Here is a 16115-nt window from a genome sequence, read left to right on the forward strand (position 1 = left end):
AAAAATTAACTCACGGTAGCGATCGTTTATACTTCATGCAATCTGCATGAAGTATAAAAAACTGATAATCTTATATTGGCTACCTAGCTTACTTCGTCTTCTTCATCAGCCAGCATCCTTGATATCTGTTGTTCACTGAGTTGATTCCCCCCCATCCATCTTGAAGTTTTTATTTATTTATTTTATGAGTTACTAACATTTATAACTGCCAAAAGGGAGCCTTGTAAAGTGTTAAACAAATCACTATTTACCAATGAGTTACAACCATTTATAATTTGTTTAAAGGGGACCTATCATGCAAAATGCACCTTTGTACGTCTTTTATACATGAATATGTGTTCCCGGTGTTCCAGGGAACTCACCAAGTGTCAGAAAACACAACCCTCTCTATTTTCCTCCTTAGCCAAATCTCTAAAAAAGGGGCTGAAAAAAACGGATCCAGATTTCAACACTTTTCTACGTCACAAAGAGGTGCTCCGCTTATTGGTCAACTCTACACCTGTCAGGGGAATGAGCCACGGTCACGTGCATTGCCAAACCTCTCATTCGCATATAGGCTATCGGCAGGCTCAGAGCCATATAATAGAAGAGTTACGACATCTCCGTTCACTCCAATGGACCACTTTTTTACAGCAATGGCGGATCGTGGAGCCTCTCAATCGTTCCCCGGAAGTTAGCGCCAAGGCTAGCAGAGCTGTAGAGTTGCAGCATAATAGACCGTTCGTGACGGACTTTTAAAGGTAAAAAGAAGTTTAAAGATTTATATTGCGGATATTATCAGTACATCTGATTCAAATTAACATGTGTATTAAAGGATGTCAGTGGATTATCCCTAAATTAGTAGATTTAGGGAACGTTTACAGATAACAGATCAAGCTAGGATACCGAAGCAAGTTAGCAACACACGTTGAACAGCCTTTTAATTGTAAATTCCGTTCTCTTAATGTCATTTCGTCCAACGTTGTTGAATTAGAGAAGAGGGGCTTCTAAACGGGATTGTATGCGGGGGTGGAGGGAGTTAAATATTAGATAAATATAACTTTGGTGCGTGTAAGAGTGAGTGTTTTTAGCAGAGCCATATTGTGTCCTTGTGATTATGTTGATTATTACCCGTCTGTATAATGTTGCAGCTCAGCTGATTTTGGATCGATGGCAAAGGGAGAGGGACTTAAGTGAGAGTGAACACATAAGGTAAGTTTAATACTAATGTTTTATATAAGTAAGCATACTAAACATGTATTATATCACTGTATTATATAAGTAATCTTGTTAGTAACCTACTGTATGGCAGGTGGAGGGGCAGTGATGTTACAGGTGGAGGAGCAAAACTGCAAACTCACAAGACAGAGAAATCAAAGTTTGTTCTCCAGAGAAGAGGTTGATTTCACTTACATTTTTTATTTCATATTTTCTAAAGATGTGGAAATGGCAACAAAAAAAACTTGAGAGCTGTAACCAAGACAACTGTAACAACATGAGTAGAGTGCCACCAAGGTTTTTCAAGTCCCTCTCTTACTCCATTTTGCCAACCCAAACTTCCAGGTACATGACGGGACACCTTGCTTGTTTTTTTGTTGTTGTTTGCGCTCCTCTGGCTGGGTGCTGGCAGGTGGAGGGCAGTGATGTTATGGGTGGAGGGGCAGTGATGTTACGGGTGGAGAGGCAGTGATGTTAGCTGGGTGCTGGCAGGTGGAAGAGCAATGTTTAGTCCAAATATTTCCATTGCAACGGCTAATGGCAATGATTGCAGCTGTGGATCTGTTTGGGGGTTGCTGGATGGCTGCTGTTGTTCCTTTTCACCTTTTTGGATTGGCTCTTGCTTCCAAAATGGCCATCTTTTAATTTAATTTTTTTTCTGTCATTTCTGATTTGTTTGGCCTCAATTCTCAGCCTCAGCCGTATGAATCTTTTTATGAGTTTTTGTTGTACTCCACAGCATGATGGAAGCCTGCTGGAGAGGGCCTGAGCTTCTTTCTCCAAGACACCCACTGCGTTGGGGAGCTGCATGAGGGAGGAACCAGTCTTGGTCCTAAATAGTTCCTCAATTTGGTGAATGAAGTCAAAGGCTTCTTGGGAGGGACGACAAAGAGCACCTGCCTTGAAGTCTTTCAAGTCCACTAACAAGCTGTTGTCACCAGAAGGACTCTCATCATGGTGCTCTGTTGCAATTTTGCATTTTTCACAGATGCTGGCAAACTTGATGATTTTGTGGACGATGTAGCCTGCAAGATGGAAGAGAATACATTTCTCAGTTTTTGTGAGGTCAGGTGCTGCTGCTCTGTTCACCGCCATCAGCTGTTCCACTCTGACTGATGGAGTGATTTTTGGCTCCCCTGTGTCCAGGAAGTCTGCCAAAAAGCTACTGTGGTCTTCCTGGTAGCTCACAGAGCTGATGGTGGTGAGGAACTGCCCCACAGATATGATTCTCAGTGCATGATGGAATTCCACTGGAGTTGGGACAGGATTTTTAGACCTCACACAGCTGAATGTATTTTCAAGGCAGTCTTGTGTGAACCTTGACGTTAACACAAACCTGTGTCCTTGTGTAAGCATCTCCTCTTGTATGGCCAAAATTGATGTTGTTAACATTATCACCCCTGTTTGAACAGGCTTCCAACCTCCCTTTTGACCTATCTTTATCCCACGAAACAGATGGACGATGTTCTGGAGGAAGGTGATGGCCTTTTGGTACTCCTCCATCTTGAGCCTGCTCAGGGCTGTAATTGGATGGCGAGATGACATCAGATCAAACCAACGATCAACCTGCTCCAGGAACCACGCTGTCGTCAGGTATGACAGAGGGCGGTTTTCTTGCTGCACCATGTATTTCAGCCCAGCACTTGTAGCCTTACTGAACACATTTAGATCAAGACCAACCTTCATCTTATCAAAGTGACTTGGCTCGATGGCTGCAGCTGAAAGATGGGGAGCTATTTTTAAGGCCATCCCTTCTTGAAAGGTCAATAAGTCCTTAATGGGGACCACAGAAACCTCGTTAGAGGGGAGGTTCTCTCTGTTAACAACATCCTCAGGAATTATGAAGACCTGCCCACGGACAAGGGCACTTTTTAATTTTTTTACTAGATGTGGGACATCGGGCATGAAATAGAGCTGCCTGTCTGGTTTTGCTGGATGTGGCACCGATGTTTTATTTTGGTCCACCCCAAAGGATTTCCACATGGCTCGGTTAGGGCTACCCATGTCGGTGGTGACATCAAGCACATGTAGCCCTATGGATGCTGCCCTCTGTATTATATCAATAATGATTGGCCTGTACTCTGCTTCATTGGTAGAATTGCCAGTGTAATGATATGCCACTACTTGCTTCCACCGTGTTGTGTTTCCAGCCAACATAAACACACAAGCATGTGTTGCCACCCCTGTGTGACCTGGTAAAGTCACATCACCGTACAGTTTGCCTGTAATCATGTCTAACTCCACACTTGGTGTGATTGCCATTTCATCCAAGGTCAACACACACTCCCTTTCAAGGTCTCTCAATCTATCTGCCTTCAATTTTAGGAAATCAAAGACCTCTGTCAACACACCAGGCTCAAACTTAACACATTGCATCCTTCTTTGCAGTGTCCTTATTCCTGGAAGGGGAATCTTCAATTCCTGCAGAGTTTTGTAACCCGTTGGTCCGCTCGCAAAGCGAATTTGTAAAGCCTTCTTAATTGTCTCATTGCTCCATTTCATCCCCTTTGTGGTGAGTCTGCCTAATGTCTTCAGTTGGTCTTTTGAAAACGTTTTCTTATATTTCTTGTCCCTAATTTTCATTGTTTTCTTGAGAGCTGCATTTTCCTTCCTGATTTTTCTTAGTGCAGCCTTTGCTTTTTTGGTGATTCCTTCTTGGCTCTTTAATTTTCTCTTTAATTGTTGTAATAGATCTGTTTGACTGGCTGCTGGTTCTCTCGTATGCTGACTGGCTGCTGGTTCCCTCGTATGCTGACTGGCTGCTGGTTCCCTCGTATGCTGACTGGCTGCTGGTTCCCTCGTATGCTGACTGGCTGCTGGTTCCCTCGTATGCTGACTGGCTGCTGGTTCCCTCGTATGCTGACTGGCTGCTGGCTGAGTGGGTGGTGTCCGCCCTCCCTGTCTCTCCTCACTAGCCATGTCATCTCTTTCTTCACCCTCACTTTCATTTCTCTCAGTCTCCTCATCCCTTCTTCCCTCAATCTTTGAGACTAATGTAAGTAGAAGACATGGCACTGTACATTTTCGAACATTTTAAATATTATACCACTTAAAAATAACAAATATTACTTTTGTTACTAAGAGTTCATACTTATTATACCCGTGTCACCTTTCACACTATAGCTGTGATCATGAGCTATGGGCTTTGTAGATACAGGTCCCGGGGTGAATCGTGGTGCAGGGGCCCTTCTCTTTTTGACCACAGGGCGATGCACAAAGATGGTGGGTATAGCCTCTGCTCTCAGCCTAGTCTTGCCCTTTTTTGTCTTGACAAACTGGTCTGCATCAAAATGTGCCTGCGGAGTGACTTGAGGTTACTTCACACACAGAACAACTCAGTTTTGTCTGCCCACATACATATTCCATAGTGGTACACAGTATTAGGAAACACTTTATACTTACTGGACATGTTATACTCATTACATACTGTATATACAATATGACCAAGAATGTGAGACAACTTTATAGAAATTCATATCACATATGTTACTGATGCCATTTGTCATACTTTGTTAAACTCACAAATAATAAAGTTCCATAACTTCAGTTGGGAACAAAGACCACACCTTATCTCCCCAAGGCAATTTCCCATCCAATAGGTGTGCTATATAGGTGTGTATGCACCTGCCAATTACCTGAGCAAATTGGATGCTGCGTATCACAGTGCTCTGAGATTTGTCACAAATTGTAAAGCGCTTACACATCACTGTACACTGTATACCAAGGCAGGTTTACCATCACTCTCTGTACGGAGGCTCAGTCACTGGTACACTTTTATTTATAAAGCTATGTTGGGCAAACTCCCGTATTACATCTGTTCTCTGGTAAAGCAGAAAGTTGCAAGCAGCTATTGTCTGAGATCGCAGGATGTAGTCTTGTTAGATGTACCAAGGGTAAGGACTGTTTTAGGTAAGACAGCTTTTATGTGCGCAGCTCCACTTGCTTGGAACAGCCTACAGTCCAAATTAAATTTGAGCAATTTTATTTCTCTGAATGTTTTTAAGGCACGTCTGCACGAGATGCTTTCTGACACTATGGGTGTTTGTAAGTGTTGGTAAATATGATGTCCTCTATTGTTTGTTTTTATGTTGTTTTTATGTTTCATGTGGAACTAAATTGATGCAGGTCTCCCTTGTAAAAGAGATCCGTGATCTCAAGGGACCTATCTGTCTAAATAAAGGTTTGAAATGAAATGAAATGAAATAACCCTTTCTCCTGTCTGTTTATCCCTCTTTCAGCACAAGAACCAGAGGGGGATTCAATGGCGCCTGAATACCTGCACTGAGACCCTCACCCTGCACCCTATGTCTCAACTCTCTGTTTTTCCCTGTTTTTTTGTATTAAACAAAACATTAAGCTTTCCCAATGGTGTGGTTTTCATTTGTGAAAAAGTGCAAATGCAGTGTTTGTATATAATTACCTCACATATTTTTTTGCTGTTGGTCGTGAAATTGCTCCTGCTGACTTGAGCCAGCCATTTGTTCCTCCTGCTCTGTGTCAGTGGGGAAGCCATACATTCATACTCCTTTCTCGGAGCGATTTGAGCATCCCCAGGCAGCACAGCAAACCATGGTGGCGACTAGGAGGCAGCACAGCAAACCAGGACAACACGGAGGAAAAGGCACAGACAAACTGCATGATATGCTATTCAATGTTTATTGAATTCCATGTATTTGCTATGGATGTTCCTAAAATAACACATTTAGCATCATCATCATCATCATCATCATCATCATGATCATCATCATGCTGCTGCTGCTAGTCCTTTGATAGTCAGCTATCGGTCTCCTGTCCTTTCTGAAAGCCAAAAAGATGACATTAGTCATTTAGATAACTTGTGTCCTCAATTACCATGGGATTACTGAAACTACCATGAATTTAAGAAAATGGTAGACATTAATCTAATCTGAATTTTAAAGCATTACTTTAGATCCCCTCCCTCTAAATATATCAATAAACATTAGAAAGTGATGCTCCTGACTACCATACAAGTTTAAGAAGATAATATTGGTTTTAAAGAATTCAAAGCTATAAATAAACAGCAACAGGCTCTTTAACCAAGGCACTGTTAGCCTAACATGTAAACTAGTTGTTCACACTAATCCTAATATTATCACTTAATATTAGCAAATTCTATTTTATTTTTAAAAACATATTGATGTAAATACATACACATATCTATTTGTTGTATAAATATTGCAAATCAAAACCTTTATTCACTAATAATTACCAAAAATCGTAGTTCTATCTCCTGTTATCAATGCATTCACATTGCCCGCCATGAACTTCCGGGGAACGATCCTCGTCTACATGAACCACGTGACGATAACCGTTTTTGGACTTCCGTTGTCGTAACTCTTCTATTATATGGCTCTGGGCAGGCTAAATCAACCCCAGTCACATCTGTGTTTTTGCCTGCTCTTGCCAGGATGTCTAAGCCAGTTAAACGTTGTGCTGTTGTTGGCTGCAAGACTCGGGACAAGGGACTGCATGCAATGCCATCAGTGGAAAAATAAAATAATCTGTGGCTAGACTTCATTTTCAAGGGACATGTGCCAGAAGACCCTGGCAGATTTCTGTTTGTGTGTTCCAAACATTTTACCACGGACATGTTTATGAACTTGTCTCAAGTCCAACACGGATATGCCTCCAAACTAATGCTAAACCCGGGATCAATACCAACCATCCGGGACCATGCCAGTGAGGACACATCCAATTTTGAAGATGTAAGTTTTTATTTAGCAGTGTTTTTCCTGATAAAGCTATCTCTAGCTTGTAGTATGTAGCATGTAGCATAGCTTCGCCGTATCAATGTCACCTCAAACCCAAATAGTAATCGGTTAGGTGTTTTTGTAACATTTTATTTTATTTTGTAGGCTCCGCAGTCTTTGCTTTGTCTTTTATTTTAATTATCAGGCATTTGCTAACATGTTCAGACATACTGCCGTAATGGCGATCTGTGTGAACATGAAGGCTGTAAAGCCACGCCCTAGCCCAGGGGTCGGCAACCCGCGGCCCACGGGTCGCATGCTGCCCTTTAAGCCCTCTGCTCTGGCTCCCTTGAGCTTAGACAAAAATAAGAAGGAAATAAAATAAAAGTATTTGTAGGACTATTTATATTTTGTTGCATGGTTGAAAATGTTTCGTATCTTGTATTTTGAGGTTATACTGTAAATAAAAAACAAAACGGTTTTAATTAGGTCAACTATAATATGCGTCACATCCTGCTACGGTCCCGCGCGAGCGCCTTTTCTTGGAGGCGAATAACCTGACCCCCGGCTCGATGAGCGAACTATGGATAAATCAAAGAAAAGTACCGGAGCAACACAGGATTTAATTCTGTGTGGACAGAGTTATATGCTTTCACAGCAAACGATGCTGGTTTACCGGTATGTTTGATATGTAGAGAGAAGTTGTCAACGGTGGTAACAATGAGGAACAACAAGGGAGAGGAAAACAGCTGACGATCTTCAGTCATAATTCAATGGGGTATGTCATTTATTTCAGAAAACACTTTTTGTTATATTCCATGGAATGCTCTTAACGTCCCGATAGCAATGAATATATTAAATGCTTTGTCAATAAATACATACAAAAATTAATCTCTGGAAGCCCGACCAATCATCTGAGCCGGCCCGGCTAAAGTAACTGGATGGCCTACCTGCCTGTCAGCCTTCCATCTGTGCACAAACTTATCTCGTGCCCTCATTGGTCATGTGCGCGTTCGTGTGTGTTGGAGTAGGGACTCTGTAAGAAAGTCTGAAGGAAGAGGCATCTTTTTTCCGGTTGTGTACTTTCAAATTCTAGCGCACTCGAGCTGGTTTCTCCATTCTTACCTTCATCGTAACAAACATAGTAAAAATAAATAGGGACAACAGCTTGTCAACTAACCATTCAGAAACGTCCTGCTGCAACCGAGATGTTTGCACCTCCACTGCTTCAGGGTCAGTCTCTGGATCAAATTGATAATATGCTTGAACACATGCATTGCTCTGAGATGACATGTTTATTCCACACTCGTAATCACAGCAAGCATGGTAACGTGACTCTCACCGGCTCATGCCCCGGTGGTCAGCTGCTGCTCAGAATTTTCAAAGACAGGCTTGGAATAGAGCGAAAATGAGCGAAACGAGGCATGGCTAAAAAATGATCTGTTTGGTATTTTGAAAAATAAAATGTATAAATATACCTTATATAGTTATGGTCATACACTATATCATTTAAATATAGCATGATAGGTTATTATATATATAGCCTTCAAGTTATGCATGCATTAGGGCGTGGTCACATTGAGTGACGGGTCTGTCCAGTGATTTCTGCTGTTAGCTTTCTGCTCTGCTAGCAGCTCCGTGAAGCTACAGGGGCTGGTCTGCTCAACTCATCCGGGGAACATAACTTGAACTCGGCCGTGTTTGTTGTGCTGGTGCCTTGTGGACTATTCTTCGTCCTTATATCGAACTATTGTGATCCGCTCCACGTTTAAAACAGTCGGTGCATGAATGCGGTTTTGCGGTAAGTGAAATTCGAGAACTTTATTTATGTGTTGCTTATGTTTTTAGTCAGCTAACGTTAATGAATGTTAAGGCTTGGGTTAGCATGTAGTAAGCGAGTGGTAGCTACATATGTGCTAACAATGCTAATCGTAGCCTCCAAGTTAAAACGTAATAGAGAAATGTTAAGCATTAAGTTGGATAATGCTGTAAAACAAAAGGCTTCTGTTTGAGGTTGGAAAAATAAGGTCATCCTTGTAAGTTAGAGATATTTTATTAGGTAGGTAACTTTATACATTGATAAGGTTCATTTAAATGTGCTATGATCGATTATGTAGACAAGCTAACGTCAAAGTAGTGTTGAAGAGCAGCGTAGTGTATGTGAAATCAACCTCACTATAAGATGTGTGTATATTCAGGGTTGCCAACTCTCACACATCTGGCGTGTGACACACGCTTTCACTCTCAATCTCACGCTCTCACGCTGCCCAAACTATTCTCACGCCAAAAACAAGATGAACGGCGATCGTTTTTGGTTGGTTATTTACAATGTTGAGTTGACAGCTGCTCAAGCTGTCGATCCACTCCCTCCCCGCCCCACCACTCTTAACAACCTTAACAGACAGCAGAGCAGTGGGAGCGGGTTGGTCAATCAGGTGTGTTGCGCATGCGCAGATATAAGATCCAGTAGAAATGATAAAAAAGTAAAAGTCTGCTGGTTATTGTTCTACTATAGGCCAAAATAGAGTCAAAGAGAGAGTGAGAGTGAGAGTGTGTTAATTAATATATTTGGCAGTTTGGAGTGAGTCTGTAGATTTGTTTGTGTGTGTGTGTGTGTTTCATGTATAGGCCTCTCACGATAATTAATTTTGTTGGATACATTTTCCCGGAAATTATTGCGATAAATGATAATATTGTCGGCACCGTTGTATGACCATTTTAGACCACTGACATAATGATAATATATAATAATAATTCAAGTATAAAACATGTGTTTGACTTTCATTAGTGAATGAAACTTTGTGCCCTTTATAGTCTGTGTCCAATATTGTGTATTTGTAGGCTATATATTGTATATATCCTATATATATGCTAAGGTCCCGCTGCTGACACGATAGCAGTCATTTAGTGCGCATATGTGTAATTAAATCCATGATATCAAAATCTCACTCCAGCCAGGTGCCCAAAGTTGGCAACCCTGGTATATTACAAATATTAATGTCATATTTCAAGATGTTAATTAGATATTACAATATGGTTGGTTGAGCTGGAGTTCATTATTGAGTTTATACGTTAACGTCACAGTCATCTGAAGAACGAACCCAAACCTTTTTCTTTTTATTAATTGTATTAGCAAATTGGTATCAAATAAACAGTAAGCTTTGGTACCAATGCTGATAAAGTGAACTGTTTTATTTGAGTATTTGTGTCTGGGAGAAGGTACTGTACCCAGTTCCTATGTTCGGCAGTTATAGACTGGGCTTTCTTGTACAAGAGAATACAAAAATACACTGAACAAAAATATAAATGCAACACTTTTGTTTTTGCTCCCATTTTTCATGAGATGAACTCAAAGATCTAAAACATTTTCTATATACACAAAATAACCATTTCTCTCAAATATTGTTCACAAATCTGAAAAAATCTGTGATAGTGAGCACTTCTCCTTTGCCGAGATAATCCATCCCACCTCACAGGTGTGGCATATCAAGATGCTGATTAGACAGCATGATTATTGCACAGGTGTGCCTTAGGCTGGCCACAATTCATTCATTTGCATTGAATTGCACCTTCCAGCTGAGTGTACTATCTATTAGGGGTGTAACGGTTCACAAACATTTCGGTTCGGTACGTACCTCGGTTTTTTGGTCACGGTTCGGTTCGGTACGTTTTCGGTACAGCAGAATTTTTTTTCACAAAACAAAACATATATATATATTTTTTTATTATTATTATTAAACTGTGAATAATGTATTCACTCAAATAAATACAAAATATAATAAAATAAACATTAAGGTGCAGCATTTCGATGAACTGAAATAATCTGTATTTGAACTTTACTGTAGGCTACTAGTACTCACAAAACATAAACTATTAGTTTTGGGTTTTTAATTATTATTAAACTGTGAATATTCACTCAAATAAATACAAAATATAATAAAATAAACATTAAGGTGCAGCATTTCGATGAACTGAAATAATCTGTATTTGAACTGTACTGTACTAGTACCTAAGCAGCCAGCTTGACATTAGGACTTGCTTGTCATTGTATTTTCATGTTTTTTTAAATAAAAATTAACTTGTCCACATTGCTTGCCGAAAGGGCAGATCTGCTGGCACTAACAATGTCTCCTGCTGTGGAGAACACCCTCTCTAGGGACAGAGGTAGCAGATACAGCCAGGTAGCGCTTTGCTAACATGGCAACATAAGGATATTTGGCGTTTGTAATAGCTTTGGCTCGGTCTGAACTTGTTGCGAGTGGTGGAGGCTTAAATGCTATTGGGAGTTGGGTTTGCACTTCAGTCTTTTTTCTTTTGGTACCGGTGATATTCACGTTCGGGTGATGCCTTTTCAAGAGTGTGCAAGTTTGATGTATTGCCAGCCGCGTAACCAATTTTAGTTGAACAATGCCGACAAACAGCTTTGGTTCGGTCCACCTGTCTTTGTTCGTCATCCTTGTACGTAACTGCGAAACCAAAATGTTCCCAAACCGGAGACATCAATGATGCTGGAGGATTTTCGAGCTCAACTTTATCTGCGTTCGCCATTAATTTTTGATAGTTCCTCAAATTACTGACTACATTTGAACGCATCCCTCTGACCAGCTCTCATAGTATGCCTCTCATCCAATGAAATGACTTGCTCGCTCTATGACGCGTTGAACCCAATGTGAGCAAATTACTCTGAATGCTGCGACGCAGCACCTGAGATTACTTCCAAAAAGTTATTCACGTTCTCAATTTTTTACGTTTAACGTTATATTCGTTCGGTACACTTCGGTACACACCTGTACCGAACCGAAGGGCCCGTACCGAATCATTTCGGTACGGGTACGTGTACCGTTACACCCCTACTATCTATATGAACACCAAGGTATTTATAGGAGCTGACCTGAGCTATGTGTTCATTGTGGATAACCACCGGCCTAAGGTCACCCTCTGCTTTTGGGTCCCACACCGTCTCCTCAGTCTTCTTCACATTCAGCACTAGATGGTTAAAATCACACCACTGCACAAATCTCTCTATTTCAGAGTGATAAGCCGATGAACTGCTGCCTTTGTGCATTAAGCCAAGGATGGCTGTATCATCTGAGAATTTGATGATATAATTCTCTGGGTGGATTCTCGTACAATCATTTGTGTACAGTGTGAAGAGGACCGGGGAGCTCACACAACCCTGGGGGGCTCCCGTACTGATGGCCCAGGGCTCTGAGAGGGCATTGTTGACCCTGACGTGCTGAGTGCGATTGGTTATGAGGGCAGATAAACCTCCATTGTTAGTGGCAGGAGTGATGAGGAAAAGTAACCCTCTGACAGAAGATAGTTTGTTGTTTTCTGGTCAAATTGCATTTGCCACAAAGATGTCATCAGTGAGAGATGAGGTGCAGGAACCTCCGAGGATGATTAGAAAACGTCATTATTCCCCAGCTGTGGGACACTAACTGTTTATGACTGTTGGTGATTCATTCCGTCACCGCAGAGTGTAACCTTTTCCTGTATTATCTCCTCTGTGGCCACAGAACAAGGTGTCATCCGCATGGAAAAATCTGTTTTGCCAATTGGCCGTCCTTAACTTCAGCTTTGATCAGGCTTGGGCTGCTGATGGGAGCAGAGAGCTGCAACCGGAGCCTCGGCCCTGCAGACGCTGGGATATCTGTCAGACAGCAGAATGATTTGTTATGCAAACCATTATTCATATCTGACAACATGCGGAGTGGCTACTTTGGTATTAATGGCCCCTCTCACTGGAAGACCCTTATTGATGTTGACAGCCACACCTTCTGAATAGCTTGCTCATCTCACGGCCTGTGACGTGACTAATACATGGAGAGTGATGGGATTTTAATGTGTGTGTGTGTCTTTTGTTATATAATACATGCATGCTTGCACGTTAATGTAGTTGGATATTTTCTCAGAAATATAATAACCCTGTAATTCATCCCATACTACCATTGGTTTCTGATGTTTTATTTTATGGAATTATTTCAGCTGCATCTGTACTTGACATGTTTATTTATCTGATAATCTCATGTAAAGACCATCAACCAACAACAAGTGTTGTGTGCATATATCCAAAGCTGCATAACTCTCTCTTAAGTATAACACACAGAATCCCTTAGAAGGATGAGGCATTCAATGAAAGAGACTTTGTCACATTCAGATATCAAAGTCTATTATCACTTTTTAATATTTTATTTATCCAGTAACTGGATGACTAACAGGAAGGCTATTTTCTTTATAACTGCCCTCCCGCTTCACCTCATTGTGTTTGTTTGACGGTTGCATACATTGTCTAATTGTACTAATATTGAATTAGTAGAATAAATAGACCAAAAAACTGAGTCCAACCGACTACTTAGACTTTAAGTAGTCGGTTTAAGTAATAGAACACACCATTTTAGATTGTAAAAAGCACCCTATGATTATATATTCATGCTGCTGTTATAGATCGGTCTATTAAAGAGTATTCAAATGTATTCTTCATATTATATGTTTTTAATTCTATATATATTATTTTGATATATGCCTTTTCTTCTGTACACATGTTTAATTCATGCTGCAATAACTTAACAATGCAACAAAACAATTCCACAACTTGGGATGAATAAGGCATCCATCCATCCCTCCCTCCCTCCCTCCCTCCCTCCATCCATCCATCCCTCCCTAATAATAATAATAATAAATTATATTTCTATAGCGCTTTTCTTGAACCCAAAGACGCTTTACATTTTGGAGGGAGGGTAGACAAACAAAACAAAACCAAAAAGAAACAAAACAAAACAGAAAAGCAGTCAGCAGGAAGTTGGTTGAGAGGGGGGCAGGCTTATGGATACAGAGTTGAAGAGGTGGGTTTTGAGGCGGGACTGGAACAGGGTGAGGGACTCAGAGTCACGGAGGTCTTTGGGGAGGGAGTTCCAGAGCTTCGGGGCTGCCACAGAGAAGGCTCTATCCCCGAAGCTCCGGAGTTTGGCCTTGGGGATGGAAAGCAAACCGGCTGAGGTGGATCTGAGGGACCGGGGTAGTTGTAGAGGATGAGGAGGTCAGTGAGGTAGGGGGGTGGCCAGATGGTGGAGGGCTTTGAAAGTGAGGACCAGGAGTTTGTAGTGGATGCGGTGTGAAACGGGGAGCTAGTGGAGTTCTTTGAGGACCGGGGTGATGTGATGCCATGATTTGGTGTGGGTGAGGAGTATGGCGGCTGCGTTCTGGACACGCTGGAGTGTACTGAGGGAGGTGGAGCTGATGCCGTAGAGGAGTGAGTTACAGTAGTCAAGACGGGAGGAGATAAAGGCGTGAATGAGTCGCTCAGCTGCAGGACGGGTGAGAGAGGGACGGAGTTTGGCAATATTGCGGAGGTGGAAAAATGAGGTTTTTACAACTTGACGGATGTGGGGCTCGAGGGAGAGGGTGGGGTCAAATATAACGCCAAGGTTGCGTGCCTGGGTGGAGGGGGAAACAGGGGTGCCATCAATGATGACTGTCAGGTTGGGGTTTTTGCTGAGGGTGGATTTCAAGCCGATGAGGAGGAGTTCAGTTTTATTGCTGTTGAGTTTGAGGAAGTTGTGTTGCATCCAGGATGTTATTGCAGTCAGACAGGATTCGATGTGGGTGAGGGTGGTGTTGTGGGGGGATTTGGTACTGAGGTAAATCTGTGTGTCGTCAGCGTAACAGTGAAAGTCCAGGTTGTATTGGCGGAGAATCTGACCAAAAGGGGGAGGATGTAGATGATGAAGAGGAGGGGGCCGAGTACTGAACCTTACAAAACTAGGGCCAACAGGGTGGGTGGAGGGGATCTGGAGGACGGGTTTGGGCTGACAGCCCAGGGGCACAGCGGAGGACCCGGAAGGGATCTCAGGCGGACGGCCCGGGGGCAAGGCAGAGTTCAAGGATGGGGACTCGGGCGGACGGCCCGGGGGCAAGGCAGAGTTCAAAAAGGGGGACTTGGGCGGACGGCCCGGGGGCAAGGCAGAGTTCAAGGATGGGGAGTCGGGCGGACGTCCCGGGGGCAAAGCAGAGTTCAAAATGGGGGACTCGGGCGGACGGCCCGGGGGCAAGGCAGAGTTCAAGGATGGGGAGTCGGGCGGACGGCCCGGGGGCGAGGCAGAGTTCAAAAAGGGGGACTCGGGCGGACGGCCTGGTGGCAAGGCAGAGTTCAAGGATGGGGACTCGGGCGGACGGCCCGGGGGCAAGGCAGAGTTCAAAAAGGGGGACTCAGGCCGACGGCCCGGGGGCAAGGCAGAGTTCAAGGATGGGGACTCGGGCGGACGGCCCGGGGGCAAAGCAGTGTCCAAGGTGGGGGACTCGGGCGGACGGCCCGGGGGCAAGGCCAACATAGGCTTGGCAGGACCCCCGGCAGGAGAGTAGTCGGCGGGACCCCCAACGGGACAGGACATAGAGTTGGCAGGATCCCCAGCGGAACCTCCAACGGCACAGGACATAGGGTTGGCAGTAGGGATGCTCCGATCGCCAATTTCGGGGTCGATCGCCGGAATCAGTATCGGCCGATACCGATCGCCGATCCGATCGAGTGGGCGGGGCCTAAATGGAAGATTTAAACATCACTTTAAATCTTCCATTTAAAGTGATTTTTAAACTCAGTTAATGGGGCTCATTCACTGGAGCTTCCACAAACAACAATCAACTTAATTATTACATTCAAATGATGTACATTATTCAAGTTTACATTCACTTTGGATAATAACACGGGAGAAATGAGCGGAAGCGCTCTTTTCCTCTCTCCCTCTCTCTCTCCCCCCCTCTCTCTCTCTCCTGACAGCCTGTCAGTATCTCATGCAGCTCACTGATCTAGTAATGAGTGACCCGACAGTGAAGAATACATATATTTATAATAACTAGTTTAGCTTGTTCCAGAGGTAGATAAAATAGCTAAGTGTGTTAGGTCTAACTCTTGTGTGTTTCGTCCCGCTTACCGGTCCGGCGGGCGGAGCTGCAGGATTTCTGATTCACACACACGTTGCATACCGCTATTTTACTGTCTTTTTCGGAAACCTTAAAATAATGCCAGACCAGTGAAGCCATTTTGGCGAGCTTGTTTTGCCGCACACAGAGAAAAGTGTCATGTATTTTACGTCATGCGATCGGCTCTCGCGATCGGCATGTTTAGAGAGCACCGATCGATCGGTAGAGAGTGAGTATCGGCCGATATCGATCGGTGACCGATCGATCGGAGCATCCCTAGTTGGCAGGACC

The sequence above is a fragment of the Gymnodraco acuticeps genome, unplaced genomic scaffold, assembly GCF_902827175.1.
Source record: "Gymnodraco acuticeps unplaced genomic scaffold, fGymAcu1.1, whole genome shotgun sequence".
NCBI classification, from domain to species: domain Eukaryota; kingdom Metazoa; phylum Chordata; class Actinopteri; order Perciformes; family Bathydraconidae; genus Gymnodraco; species Gymnodraco acuticeps.